The 12,415-nt window shown below is 49.6% G+C and overlaps 1 long non-coding RNA gene across 2 annotated transcripts; it reads right to left on the reverse strand.

Moving 5' to 3' along the window:
- Positions 1–413: 413 nt before the first annotated feature.
- LOC144377921 (uncharacterized) lies at positions 414–4,908 on the reverse strand. Of its 2 annotated transcripts, XR_013439224.1 has the most exons (3): positions 4,423–4,908; positions 3,648–4,111; positions 414–2,396 (listed from the first exon to the last, which is right to left on the reverse strand). It is a non-coding gene; the product is annotated as an uncharacterized LOC144377921 (long non-coding RNA). The 2 variants fall into 2 exon arrangements; XR_013439223.1 differs by having other exon boundaries at positions 3,648–4,908.
- Between the last annotated feature and the right edge of the window lie 7,507 nt (positions 4,909–12,415).

The raw sequence follows: 12,415 nt of genomic DNA on the forward strand, positions 1-12,415 counted from the left end.
GAGGCAGAGGAGGCTGAGTAAAGTGCCTGAGGTCTGGTGGGTGGAGGTAGCTTCCATGGGCTCAGCTCATGTCCCTGGGTCACTGGCCTGAGTTCTGGAGAGCAGAGGCCTGCTGGGAGGACCCTGCCTTCCCACCACCTCCAAGAGGGTTCTGCAAATGAACCGTGGCCACACAGAGGGACCTGATGTCTTTGGCTAGAGCCATTCCCTTCCATCGTTTTGCTAAAGGATTTCAGATGCACAGAGTTAGGGTCTGGTGTCCCCGCTGTGTGACTCTCCATCACCATCCTCCTTAGAAGTGATGGTGGTGGTGTCTCCTTCCTGGTGGTCTCTCTCCCCTCCCCCTTTGGTTTCCTCTCCAGGGTAAACAACAAAGACTCTTCCTGTGCACCTCGCATATGTTTAGATACATATTGTTTTTGAGAAGTGTTCATTTATTTTTGAAAAAAATTTAGGTGATAAATAACAGGCTTTATTTCATTAACATAAAAACTTTTTTAAAGCTCTATTTTAGAATAGATACGGAATAGAATGAAAACGTTGTGAACACAGTACAGAGGGTTCCTCTGTGCCTCACTGTTATTAATATCTTGTGTGTGTTAGCAGGGTACATTTGTCACAGAATAGTGACATATTATCATTAACTGAAGTCCATATTTCATTCAGATTCCTTTCAGTTCTATTCCACATTTTTTTTTATTGGCACATTAGTCGTACATAATGGTGGGACTTGTTGGCACCTATTCACACGTGGACACGACATAACCATATTATTTGGCCAATGCCACTCCCCAGCACTTCCTGCTCTTGGTTTAATCAATGTCTTTGCTCTGTTCCAGGGTCCCATCCAGGACACCACATTTCCTTTAGTGACCATGTCTCTCTGGCTGTGATGGTTTCTGGGCCTTCCCCATTTTGGAAGACCTGGACATCTTGAGGTGCACAGGTCAGCTGTTTGTGGACTGCTTCTCCGTGGGGCCTCGCCTGATGCTTTTCTCGTGATTACACTGGGTTTGGGGCAGGAGGACACATGGTAAAGCGCCATTCTGCTCACATCCTATCAAAGACCTCCTCGACCGCAGGCTTGACTTGTGACTGCCACCTCTGCCCCGTGGCCCCACGGCCTCCTCTTTTGTCACATCTCCCCTGTGTATCTCTTACAGGGACACTTTCTCTGGACTTAGGGCCCACCATGGTGATCCGGAATGAGCTCATCTCAAGACCCTTACCATTCCATGAAGACCCTTTCCCCAAGGGTGTAATATTTACAGATTCTAAGAATTTGGATGTGAACATTTTTTTGAGGTTGGGGTGGGCAACATTCAATCCACTACAGCAACTTGACCATTTCTTCTTCCATGGACCATGATTTTGATTGTAAGTTCATCCCCGAACCTAAGGTCATTTAGATTTCCTCTAAACGGTTTTTTTTTTTTTTTTTTGGTGGTGCTGGGAACTGAACCCGGGACCTTAGGCATGGAAGGCAAGCACTCTACCAACTGAGCTATATCCCCAGCCCTCCTCTAAAAGTTTTGTAGTTTGCACTTTACATTTAGACTTATGATCCATTTTGAATAAACTTTTGTGTAAGGTGTCAAGTCTTTGCCTAGTTTCAATTCTTAAAAATATGGATGTCCATTTGTCCATCACTGTTGTGGGAGGATTACCCTTTCTGCATTGAATTGCCTTTGCACCTTTGTCAAAACTCCGTTGAATGGATTTGATCTCTCTTTTATTCCATTCATCTACGTTTCTGCTCTTTCACCATTACACGTAGCCTTGGTTGCTGTGGAGCGGTACAATTTCCCAATATCTCTCTTCCATCTCTGGTGACATTGCTGTCATTCATTTCCTCTACTCAGACACTGTACTTATATAGCAAGTTATGACTGCGGTCATTGTTTTAAGTAGTTGTCTTTTAGATTAATTAACAATAAGAAAAATAAATGATGTTATTTATGTTTCCCTCATTTATTCCCTCTGTGCTCTTCCTTTCTTCATATAAACTCAGATTTTTGATTTACATCATTTTTCCTTCAGCCTAAAGAAACTCTATGAACATTTCATGTAGAATAGGTTTCCCTCAGTTCTTGTTTGTCTAAGAAAAGTATTTATGTCTCACTTTTGAAGGATAATTTTGCTGGATATAAAATTCCAGGTTGGTGCTTTTTCCCTTTCAATACTTTTAATATCTTACTCCACCCTCTCCGTGCAGCCCTGTTTATGTTGACAAGTCTGATGTCACTCTTCTCTTTTTCCCACAAGGGAAGACATTTCACCCTGTTCTGGCTTCTTTCAGGATTTTCTCTTTGTCTTTCTGTGGTTTGAACATGATATGCCTCCATGTGGGGTTTTCTTGGTTTGTTTTGGTATTTCTTCTGCTTGGTTTCCAGGATCTGTGGTTTGGAAAGTCATGGTTGTTATTAGTTCAAATACCTCCTCGGCTCCATTTTCTTCTTCTCTTCCTGGCATTCTAGTTATGCATATGGTGCACTTTTTCATATTGACCCACAGTTCTAGGATGTTTTGCTTTGTTTCAGTCATTTTTTTTTTGTATTTGGGAATTTTCTCCTGATCTATCTTGAAGGTCCCTGATTCTTTCCTCCGCCATGTTTATTGTTCTGATGACTCCATGAGGGGCATTCTTCCTTTTGGTTACAGTGTTTTTCATTTCTAACATTTCCTTTGGATTTTTCCCTTAGAGTTTCTCTCTCTCTCTCATTACATTATACATAGTCCTTATACGTTGTCTACCTTTTTATTCACTGGAGACTTTAACATATCAGTCATATTTATTTTAATTTTTCTGTCTGATATCCAACATCTGTCATATCTGAGTCTGATTCTGATGATTGATTTGTGTCTTCAGATTGTACTTTTTCTTGCCTTTGGCATGTCTTGTCATTTGGGGTTAAAAGCTGGGTATATATTGCATTGGTCAGTAGGGACTGAAGTAAGCCAGCTGTTGGCCTGAGGATTTCTGGTCATCTATCTGGAGCTGGGTGGTGTTTAATGTTTAATGCAGCTGTGTGCCTATAGCCTTGTTTTGGTCTCCCCTTGCCTGGGCTTTCTCAGAAGACACCTGTCTTGTGTCTTTTTCAGCTACAATTGACCATTATCATATTGGCCTCTTGGTGTGGTGGCCTTACTTCTCATTAGCTTTGTGACTTCCAGCATGTTTTCTCACTGAACCTCTTTCCTCTCTATAGGAATAATATCCCCTTATAGAGCTGGGCTGAGGATGAAGTGGAATCCTAAAGCTAAACTCTGTGCCTGGGACAAAGACTTGATTTTTGGTTGAATCAATGGATCTTTTTGGCTCTAAGTCTCTAATTTACTTATTTGGTTGGATGGTGACCCAGACTATTGCTTTGTGTCCCTCAGCAACATAGTTAGAACTGGAGCACATCTTTCCGCATCCCAGTGGCTCAGCTGTATGGATGTTGCAATAGACAAATATCTTAAAAATAAATGAAGGATGCCCTCCAGGTACCCCAGATGCTTTAAGCAGCACCTAATGACATATTTAAGTGCAGGATCTGCCGGAACCAGAGAAAATAATAACCTCCCTAATTGCAAACCAGCCCAAGATACATTCTCTCAAGTAAATACTATAACCTTCAGAAGCATCCTAATTAGATATTTACCTCTGTGATTCCAACGGCTTCACCTTGCTCTCCAGGGAAGTATTAAGCCTCATATCAGGACTAATAGGACTGAAAAACAAACTAGCACCAAGAAAATAAATGGTGTCAATAATTTTTCCCGAGAAGGTAGAGGGCTGGGGCTGGGGCTCTAGGAGCGGGAGCAGCTGGCCAGCCCCAGGGTTGCATGTATGGAGACAGTGTCCCCCAAGAGAGCCACATGTCGGACTGGAGGCCGCCCCCTTCCTCACCCTCCAGAATTAGGATTGGGGCTCTGCAGGGGCAGAGCCTCCATCTGGTCACAGATGGCTGACACAGCTGGTGTAGGAGCTGGGGTTCCAGTCACCGGGAGTCACTGGCTTGGTGGTGTGGTGTGTGAAGAGGTCCCGTTTGTGTCCTTCTCCCAGTTTGTTGTCCCTGGGGTCACCAGCAGTCCCGAGAGAGACAAGGAGCCTCAGGCAGCCTCACTGGAAGTGAGAAGCAGCCTGTTCCCTTCCCACTCTTTCTTCCTCCGTCTTCCTCATCTCCCCATCGCCTCCTCCCTCCCTGTCCCCATTTCCAATGGCTCTCCTCATCCTCCCCGCCTCCACACCCACCCTCTGTCTTCCTCTTTCTCTCCTCCTTCTGCTGCCCCTCCTGCTCAGGATCCTGGGAAGACCAGACCCATTCTCAGCCCCCATGGCAATGTCCCCTGGCTGGGCAGGGGCACCTGCCAGGGACAGGCTGCTCCATGCTGAGAAGTGGTGACAGTTTGGGAAAATGGACCACAGTTTCTCACCTGGGAACTGGCAGGAGCTCTGCTCTTGAACTGTGTCCTTTCATGGACAGGAACCATCACGGAGCCTCAGGACCAAGTCATCCAGCCTCCCAGCTGACAATCTCCCGGAGATCTCCCAGATTACACTCCCAAGGAGGAGGCTGAGACCTCCCCAGCACTCAGGGGCAGCAGCAGTCACCCTCAGCAAAGGGGCCCGGAGCTCCTGAGTCTCCTGGTCTTGCTCTGCAGTGGCCCACAGAGTCCGCCCCTTTACCTTGGCCCGCAGAGCCCTCCCTGTGCAGCACGAGGCCTGTGCCAGGCTGGGTGGAGCCCAGGACCGTAGAAGTCGCCTGGTTCTTCGCTTCTTAACCTGGGTCTGTTGCCTGGGGCTTCCTGTGGTTTGCCGTTGAGGTGCCAGCAGGGTCAGTTTCCCCTGTGGCCTCAGCATGGCACGGGGCGGTGCCCTCTCTGTCCTCACATGGTCTCGCCTCCATGGGTGTCCTAATCTCCTCTCTCTGTAAGGACACCAGTCACGTTGGATTAGTGCCCAACCCACGTGACCTCGTTTTGCCTTCGTGGCCTATTTAGAGGCCCTGTCTGCAAACACTGCCACTTTCTGGGATCCTGGGGGTGAGGCATTCAGCATGCAAATTTGGGGGGATGCATTTGAACCCATAACAGGGCTCATGGATACAACTGGGGGGAGAGTGGAAAGGGGAAAATTATGTTTCTATTTTCACTAACCTCTAGCTGAAGTGTGGCATTTCCTTCCTCCAGGGAAAATGTGGACAATAAACCCTATGGCATTAGTGGCACCTGTGACGTTGTCATCCACAGAAATCACAAATATTTTCACATGAACTCATGATTGTCTTTGACATCTGAAATATTGTTTATATTTATAACTACTTTGAAATTACAGTTTATATGTCTACTGCTGGGTCTTGTTCTTTGTTACATTTATTAAGAAGTATATATATTATTATATAACAAATTTATTTTGTCCACAGTTGATAATTCTATGACGGCATAACTGGTTTCCCTTGTCTACTCTGATATACCAGGGAAAGATGCATATACAAGTTTCAAGATGCCATTCTGAGAAGGGTCCATAAGCCTCACTAAACGGCTAAAGAAATCTTTGGTACATAAAAAAGGTCTGGACCTAGTTTAAACCTTCATTTTTTTTTTAATTAAACAAGGGAGGAAATGGGGGCCCAGAGAGGGTAATTCATTTGTCTGCGGGCACATAGCTGGTTATAGAAGGCTGGGATCAAGAACTCAGGCCTCATGATTCCTAGGCCATGGCTTGGTCTATCACGCTGGGCTAGTAGTTTTGCATAATGAAGACGGGTATAAAATTATTAGCCATGATATGAATTTTCAAAACACCTTGGGTATCCCCTTTCACCCCAGGTACCCAGCCTCCAGGGTCATCTTTTTCTCTAACAGCCAAGTGGCCTCGGCCTTTTCTGAGAGGACTTTCTTTTCATTACTTCTGCCCCTGACACAGAGGGAATGAATATCTGGAGAATCGTAACACATTCTAAAAATGGGTCCTGGTTCAGCCTGACCTCCCCATCTGGGGGGGGCCCATCCTGTCCTGCCTTGCCTAGGACTTTGGCAGTGTTAGTGCTGAGAGTCCCCCGTCCTGGGAGACTCCTCATCCTGGGCAAACAGGGGAGTCTGGCTGCCTCCCAGCAGCCTCCCCATCTCCTCCACCTCATCAGGCCTACGCAGGCAGGTCCTTCTTTGCTCCTGCTGATTTCTCCAAAGTTCCACTAAAACCAGGCTGCCTCTTGCTCTGTAATTTCCCTGAAGACCTGGGGATCATCCTGTGGGAAGGAGAATATAACGTCTGACAGCGGGTCTCAGGCTCCCCTCTGCTCAGTACCCTCCTTGGCCCTCACCCGCTAGTGTCAAGTGTGGGCCAACGTGTGGCCTGTGCTGTGGTCGCCCTCCTCCCTCTTGGGGTCCAGGCCTCTATCACCCTCCCCTCTTCTCCACCAATATCCCACAAATCCTCAGAGGCCCCTGGTGCCCAGCTGCTGTAGCGTGATGCAGGGTAGCCTGGCTTCTAATTCTCGCCTTCCCCAACCTGCCTTTCCCTCTGCGCAGTGAGAACATTCACTGAAGTGGTTTCCTTAAAACAATTAGCACTTCTTTCCCTCCAAAGGTGACTTCTGCAGCCAGTCCCGGAGCCAGGCAGCATGAAAATTGCAGTTCATGCTGCTTGGGAACCCTGGGGCAGCAGAAAAGACGAGTTCCTCATTGTTGCAGGCGTGACTTTATTCACTGGAGACGTGTTGGTGGAGGCCCACCCGGGGCCCACGCTGAGCTGGGTCGTGAGATGTGGAGTTGGGCCAGATCACCCTGCTCTCTCACGGGTCCCTGCAAGTAAGTAAAGGACACGGACCGCCACAGAAACCAGCACGGGAAATGCCGGCCTCATGTGGCACAAACCGCCCAGGTGTTGGGGGAACTGTGTGAGGAAGCCATCAGTCTACCCTGGCGAGGGGGGACGGCAGGGAGGAAGTGGAGGGAAGGTTTAAACTTGAGGGGAGTGTTTGTTCCAGCAGCTGGAAATGCACCTTGTCGGATCAGAACCCTTGGCTCAGAACCTCTGGAACAGGCCCGTCAAGCTGTGCTAGCAAGGTCCCCTGAAAGTTTTAGGGCCACTCAAATTTTGAAAGCTGCTTGTGCATGTCCCTCCCAGTGCCCTTTACAGTCCCTTCTCTGGAGAAGAGCTTCCTGTCAGCAAGCGGCCTCGTGGGGACTTCCCACCCGCCCAGCAGATCCTGGCCAGTGGCTGCCATGGCTACGAGGAGCTGCCCCCTTGGCCTAGCCCTGTGTAGGGGGCTAGTTGAGGGGTCAGCTCATGGTCCAGAGCTCCTCGGGTGCTCAGATGGACACTGGCCCCCAGCTCAGTCCACGGTCTTCTTTTCCCTCCTCCTGCCTCCCTCACGCTGATTTTTCTGGAGACGGTCCAGTAAACTCCTGAACAAGCAGCCCCACCCCAGCTCTGCTTCTCGGATTCACCAAGGAAGCAAAGTTGAAACAGGGCAGGGGGCGGACAAAACCTGCCAGTCAGGAAAGCAGAGAAGGACATTCAGGTGGGGGTGAGCCCTCCTGGGAGGCCGGGATACTGTCCTTTTATATGGCTGGAATGTAGGGTGCCCGCAGGAGTGTGGGAGCTGGGATAGAGGGTCAGGGGCAGCCAGAGCCTGAGAACTTTATCAGCCATAAAAAGTCTTGGTATGCCATGGGCGGTGAGCGGGGCGCCCCTGAGAGATGAGGCAGGATTTGGGGCAAGATTTGATTTGTATTTTGGACAAATTACTTTGGGCACTGGGGAGACATGTTAGAGTGGAGACAGAGAAAGCAGAAGCCTTTTAGGAGGAACACTCTGCAGTGCCATGCTAAACCACGAGGCAAGACCTCAGGGACAGGCAGAGGGTCAAGAAGAGAGAGCTACTGGGAGATGCAGCTGGTGGAATTAGGCAGGGGTGGACCTAAGGGTGGACCTAAGGGTGGACCTGCCTGGGTGGGGTGGCTGACAGCTGGAGGGCTGAACTGAGCCCTGGTGGTGGAGGGGAACATGGGCTCAGTGGGAAGTCTGAGCTTCGCAGGGCACTTGGGGAGAAGAGGGCCCCACCGGGTGGCTGAGGATGTGCATGGGGCAGAGAGGTGGCACTTGGCTTTCTGGGGGTCGAGTAAGAAGGGGGGCAGGTTGGAACCCTTGGACAGTCAAGACTTAAGCAGCAGGTGGAAGACAAGAGGGAGGAACGCAGCTGGAACTTAGGAGCTGGCCCAGTGTGCTGTCGTGGAAGTCAGGAACACAGAGTACAGGGACAGTGGCCATTGGAGTCACAGCCGTCCCCCAGTAGCAGTCATCCGCAGATACAGGCACATTTTAGTGGCAGGGAAGCAAGGCTTGGGGACCCAGCAGGCTGCTGAGTGGATGAGGCCAGGGAAGGGTAGAGGGGCTAGGAGGTGGCTGTTGTGGGAAGCCCACGCCCCGCCCCTCCCCCACACCGCCTTCCCAGCTCTCCCTGGGACCAGCAGAACGTCATCATGTCATGCAGGACAACTGGTCGCAGCTGGATTCAGCCTGTGTATCAAACTGAAGCAGAGCCACCTGGTTTCTGAGGGTGACTTCCACGCATGCATCCCCAGCTGCAGCCACTTAAGACCCCTGCAGCTGGTGGTGACTAGAAGCCTGGACACAGGCAGAGAACACATTCCTAAAATTCTCACCCTGGCACCTGGGCGAAGTATCTGCAGGTCCATGTACCTGGACGAAGGGCCCTCACTTAGCACAGCTGACGGGATTGGAACTCACATTTTCACCTATGGAGATGCAGTACACCCTCCAAGGCAGATTTTGGCCACGCTTTGAAAGAACGGTCTCATCAATCACTTCTGATTCCCCGGCTGCTTAGTGGAGCTGTCAATCATGATAAGCTCTCTCGACCTTACGGGGAAGGTCATCAGTTTGTAGGATTCTGCCTGCAACTGGCTAGAAATAACAAGACTATTATTTTGACGTTACTGGAGCTGGGATCTTTCCCCCCGTGGCTTACACATCTGGGAGACCCTCATTTTGAAAGCACTTCACCTTCTCTTCCACCAAAGAAGGGCACTTTCCCTCAGATTGGGTGGGGGTGGGTGGGTAAAGCTTAAGATGCCTTTACACAGGCAAATTAGGGGTTGGCCTTAATTACAGGTGTTCCAGACTCTTTTGCAAATGCTGCAACATGCCTCTCCTGATGTTGAATGTTTATCTTCGTCCCCAGCCCTTGGGCTTCCAGAGGGATCTGACGAATCACGGGGGAGCTTTCTGTGGCCGCGGTACTAGTAATCTTTGTGACCTGTGAAGTGGGCCTTCTTAGATCATAAAGCGGAGATAAAAATAGCACCTGGCATTAAAGACCTTTGTCTCCCAGGATTATTCTCTTTGATCAAGAAAATCCTTGAATAAGAAGAACAAGTGTATATATCCCAGTTCAGTCCCTAAATCGAGCATTCCCTGGCTCGTGGAAGGCTGAGGGGTGAATGAGGGGCTTGAGGAGTGGGTGGGCAGGGAGCTGGGAGCAAGAGAGCACCTGGGCCCGCACTTGGTGGGACGTGGGACAGGGTCTGCAGCGTGAAGTCTGGCTTTGATCAGCAGCACCACAGGTGACCAGTGAGCCTTGACTTTCACCTTGAGTTAAATGAATCCTCCCCACACCTCTCTCTTATTGCTAGCCATCTGACCAGTCTGAGGATAACTGCCTCCCTGTCACGTTTCTACTTTGGGCTCCTTCTCCCTGGGAGTGGATATGCAGGTGGGACGGGGCCAGGGGTGAGACCCAGGACTGGAGTAGACCCCTCTCACAGCCTGGGCTACACCCTCAGGAGAAGGGGGACTGGAATGCCTGGGGACAGTGTCTGCTGGCTCCTCCTCCGTGCCATCTCCCATCCTCAAGGGCTCTGCAGAGGGGAGCCTTCTGGAATCACCCTCTCTGGTCCTTGTTGGCTCCTCGGGCACCACCCTTTTGTGAAGTTTTCCCCATGCCCCAGTCTGGTCCCCCTGGCTCCTCCCCATTTTGTCTGAACCCCTTTTTTAGCCAAATTACATTAAACAGAGTTTCTCAAAATGTGGTTCATGGACAATTTGCATGAGAATCACTGTAGGTGGTTTCTAGAAACACAGATTCCCAGTCCCCCGGCCCCTATCCAGATCCCAGGAGGTGGGACCCAGAGACACCCGCCAGGCGGTTCTCCGGTCTCCCGTGTGCACTGACCTTAGTGAATTTCTGGCTTTACACCAGAGTCTGCCGTTGGCACAGGGTCTCCTGTCCCAATCCCTCCCCACCCAGGTTGGAACAAATCAACCTAACAAATGTCTGTCCAGTGTCCACTGGGCACCAGGAGCCGTGGGAGATTCCGGAATAGAGCTCAGGGCAGGGGGACTAGGGTGGAGTGTGGGAAACCAGAGGGCTAGTGGGGTGATGAGGCTGGGGGAGTGGGCCTGGATGGCCCTGTGCAGAGGACAGACCTGGAGGGGTGGCCCAGCCCTACCAAGGCTCCACCCAGTGCTTCTCCACAGACTGTCGGTCGTCCCCTCCACCTTGGCTGCCTCTGCTCCCATCTCTGCGTCCCTTTCCCTCTCTGTGACATGAGCAGTTTTCTCAGAGGTTCATGGGAAGCCAGAAGCAGCGTCTGGCTTGTCAGCAGTTCACACAGACATGGAACAACCCCCCCCCCCCAGAGTGTGCGGGAGCCGATGGTTTGGGGGAGTAAGGCCTTGATCACATTCTCAGGAAGGGGAGACCTGTCTGGGACCTGCTGGACCTTCCCCGGGGCCCACCTCAGGGGACACTGCCCTGCTCTCCAGCCTGTCTCCCCTCTACTCCTTCAGATCAGGGCTGTGTGGAGGTGACAGTCGGCAAGTCAGGGACGTGGGATCCAGAAGAGTTGGATCGCAGTCCTACCCCTGCCCAGGAAGCCTCAGGAGAGCCTCTGTGTGGGACCCCTTTCCTCATCCCGGAAAGGGTCAAGCTGTGATGGGTGCCCTCTGAGGCTGCCAGCTCCACAGCTCGCCCATCATCATCCCTGCGGCTGGGGAGGCTCTGTTTTCAGATCTCCTCCAGGAACAAGTCGGGTTAACAGAGTCTTATGATTTGAGAATCATTGTAGGTGATGCATTCATTCCATTAAGACTTTCTTTTTTTAATAATTTTTTTTGAGAGAGAGAGAGAATTTTAATATTTATTTTTCAGTTTTCAGCGGACACAACATCTTTGTTTGTATGTGGTGCTGAGGATCGAACCCGGGCCGCATGCATGCCAGGCGAGCGTGCTACCACTTGAGCCACATCCCCAGCCCTCCATTAAGACTGTCATGTGACCTGTTGCATTTCCTGCTCTCTTAACCCATTTTCATCCAGAGGAAGGTGGAATTCCCAGATAAGAAACGGTAGACAGAACAAAGCTGCTGTTCCTACTGAGGTCAGCGGTGCCAATGCCAGACAGCTCCAGCCCTCTGCCTTCTGGGTAAGTGGTATGGGTACATTGTTTGAACCCCATGGGCTTGGATGAGACCATGTGATTAGTTCTGGCCAAAAAGTTGTGAACATGGTCACTTCCAGGCCAGAGCACTTAGGCAACAGTGAAAACCCTTCAGAGCTCCTAACAATGTCTGAGAAGGTATCTCCTTTGTCAATCTGGGTCTCTGAGTGACCGTGTTAAATAAAGCCTCCTGTCGACCTTAGATAGGTATGAAACTTAAAAGAACGATACCCTTTGTTATTTTAGGTCATTGGAGAATTGAGGGTTATTTGTTACTGTAGCATAATTGGGCAAACCCTGACTATTACATGAAACTAGATTCTGTTGAGCTCTATGGAGAACAAGGTTACCTTCTCTTGAGCAAATTTCATAAATCCTCCATTGGCAAGATCCTAACTGGATATTTCCTTGCTGTCTTCTAACATGCAGTGCTGAGGATAGAGAAGCCTGGAAGTACACTTTGAAAATGCAGACTTGAACTGACTTTATACCCAGCATTAGGAGTTTCCTTCCGCTGAGACAGGTGGATGAGAAAGCATTCAGGTAAGAAAAAAAAGAGACAGGGATGACTCTGAAATATTTCCCCCTACTTATTACTTTACCTTCCAGAAAAAAATAAAATAAAATGCTCATTAGGAAATTATCTTTAAGAACTCTTCTATGGTTTGAATTTTGCCCCTTCTAAATCTTATACAAAAATTTAATTGCCAACTAACTTGGTAATGGTTTGGGGGCGGTAGGACCTTGAAGAGGTGATCAGGCCACAAGGGTACCACTCTTCTGGATATGTTTAATGTTTTAATAAAAAGGCCTTTGAGTTGTGGGCTCTTTCTCTTGGCCTTCTGCCTTCTGCCATGTGATGACTTCTGCTATGTGATAATGTAGCAAGTTCTCACTGGCACTAGAACCTTGATATTACACTCTCCAGCTTCCAGAACTATGAGCCTATAAATTTCTGCTCA

This window comes from Ictidomys tridecemlineatus, chromosome 5 (assembly GCF_052094955.1).
Source record: "Ictidomys tridecemlineatus isolate mIctTri1 chromosome 5, mIctTri1.hap1, whole genome shotgun sequence".
NCBI lineage: Eukaryota > Metazoa > Chordata > Mammalia > Rodentia > Sciuridae > Ictidomys > Ictidomys tridecemlineatus.